A 2,582-nucleotide genomic window follows, 5' to 3' on the forward strand; every position below is an offset into this window, starting at 1 on the left:
GGGGCTCTCACCTTGTTCTTCAGTCTCCCTCTTGTCATCTTCATTCAATCTGCACACATCTTATTTAGGAAAAGCATAAATCGAGAAATCGAAATCAGATTATCAAAGAACCAGGCGAATCAAGGGGTAAAAGAATAGAGAAAGATGGTGAAGCTGAAGATGTGCGGCCAACATTGGGGATGGGGCACGACGACCAAGCGGTAGGCAGTGATGACCGACTCCATTCCACCATGACCTGAGCACTCCTTCGCACATATGCCCTCCCCACCCTTCCTCGGCTCCTCCACACCCATCATGAATCCTGCGCCCAATCCAGAATCAGTATTGGCAGCAAAGGTAATAGGCATGAGTAAGAAAGAAAGAGGAAGAGAGAAAGAGGCAGAGAGGTGGTTCCTTCTTGCCGCGGTCCAGCGCAGCCGGTGGTGAGGCGGCGGCTGGCCGGCATCACCTCTCCTGCTCTGCCTCGGAACCGCGTCTCCGATGTTGATGCTTGACCTCCGCTCCACCCTCGTTTCCCCTCTCCTTCCCTCCTCGATCTCTCATCCTCGCCGTCGTCGATCCGCTCCTCCCGCACCGCTGAACTCCAGCGCGGGGCAGGGACGGGGGCTCCTCAAGGGGGCGGGAAGGCCTCCGGGCGGGGCTGCTCTGGCGCGATGGAGAGAGCGGGGAGGGGCCGGGAGGTGGCGGCTGTGCACGGAAGCAGGAGGAGTGGAGAGCGGAGAGGGGGAGGGACTTGGGGCTCGAGAAGCGTGGAGGATTGGTCGATAGGGTTTCACCAGGCTCGACCCACCCCACGGCGCCCACGACCGCCGCGGTCAAGCGTTTTTTCACCGAACACACATACCACACACACTGGACGCTGGGTCCGCGTGCAAAGGAGGCCCATCTGCCATTGACTGGAGCACGAAAGTATAAGGTTGAGAGAAACGAATGGCTAGATTTTTGACAGCACCGTAAAAAAACGCCAGCGAGGTAGATCGTTCGATGCGGAACGAGCGCGCGATGCAGTTGCGCTAGAACGGCGGGTAGCATAGCCAGGTTTATAGGTTAAATGTCCCTCACATGGTTATGGCTTATTGTCCATTATATATCCTTTGCCCATATTTTCATGTTCACTTTGCATGATATGCCTATTCCTATGCCTTTGTCATGCATTTATGACCCATGCTTTGCTTTACACATGATAATTGATTCTCATACTTTGATGTGTATTTGCAAGCTCGGTGGAGATATCTCTTGTTATTGCCATGTCTGCTTTATGTCCATTCTATGATGATACTTTCATATTGCTTTGTGCTCGTGCTTGCGATATGTCATGTGCATTGTCTATGCCTAGTGTCTACTCACATGACATGATTGCCATGATTTACTCTAGTGTGTTGCATCTTCGCTCCATTAGTTTGCACGACTTGATCTATATGCTTGTTCATGTTGCATCACCCATGATTCATACTTGCTCATTTCATGCGGTTGATGACAACCATTTCTATGCTTTGCACATGATTCATATTGTTTCTTGTCATATATCTCCATGTGTTGCCTCTCTCATGCTAGATGAGTTGTCATGTATTGAGTGCAACGATGCATTTAGCCTTGCTAATGAGATTGCCCCCATAGCATCCTCACATATGATTGGAGATTTTGACATATTTCTTGTAAAGCATGCTTGTCTTCCTTTTTTGCACCATATACCTAGTGCCATGAATATCACCATTGTTGGATCATATTATTCATGCACTTGTGATTCTAATGGTTATGTGCAAAAGATGAGAACCATCATGATGGATGATGTGTTTGTCTACCATGCGCATACTTTGTTTTATTGTGTGCATGTGTAGAATACTTGGACTTTGTGTCGACTTCCACTTCACGTGAGTTGACTGTTCCAGCTCTTGAGAGCAAGCCTCATATATTCTACCATGACTCGCTTCTACACCACATTTCCTACAACTTCGAGATTGTGAAGAATGCACAAGGATACACTTTCAAGGTGACATCCTTTTTGAGCTTGGATATTGTGGATCATACTTCATGTGTTGCTTGCACCATTTGCACGCATGTTCGAGATATTGCTTTCACCCATGATTGCCACATTTCCATGCTTCATTACATATACACCTTGTGTGTTGCATCCAATTCTTGGACTACTTGCTACTATCATATGGTTGGTTGCACCAATATCATTTCTTCACATATGCCATGTCCCATTGATAGCTACATGCTTACCTTGATTGCCTCACACATGTTGAACAATTTCTCTTTCTATTGTATTGAGTGCCACACTATTTTCACTACACCCTATGCACGCTATGCTTGGATTGTCTTGCGCTTGACCCATGTGTTTAGACACTTCATTTTATTTGGTGATGTGAATGATTCATATGCCTACCATCGACCACTTATCGAGCGCTTTATGCATGATTGCTACAACCGTGAGGTTGATGCTTCTTCTCTTGTTACGCATATTTGCATCACTACCTCACATTTGAATGCTTGTTTCCATGATGTCCTTCTTTGTGCTCAATTTATGTGCTCACATGACATGCTACAATCCTTTGTCAAACCTTATGCTATGCTTGATG

General features: G+C 46.9%; 1 long non-coding RNA gene across 37 annotated transcripts in view; it reads right to left on the minus strand.

Annotated features, from left to right (window-relative positions):
- Positions 1-762, minus strand: part of LOC119276038 — a 6,174-nt gene extending 5,412 nt beyond the window's left edge. For 19 of the 37 annotated variants that reach the window (XR_005136251.1, XR_005136239.1, XR_005136233.1 and 16 more), the window contains exon 1: positions 12-760. This is a non-coding gene — a long non-coding RNA (uncharacterized LOC119276038). Of the gene's footprint in view, positions 1-11 lie in introns of all 37 variants that reach the window. The other 18 variants (XR_005136241.1, XR_005136238.1, XR_005136243.1 and 15 more) reach the window with 5 other exon arrangements.
- Positions 763-2,582: the final 1,820 nt, after the last annotated feature.

The sequence above is a fragment of the Triticum dicoccoides genome, chromosome 3B (genome assembly GCF_002162155.2).
Source record: "Triticum dicoccoides isolate Atlit2015 ecotype Zavitan chromosome 3B, WEW_v2.0, whole genome shotgun sequence".
Taxonomy (NCBI): Eukaryota; Viridiplantae; Streptophyta; class Magnoliopsida; order Poales; family Poaceae; genus Triticum; species Triticum dicoccoides.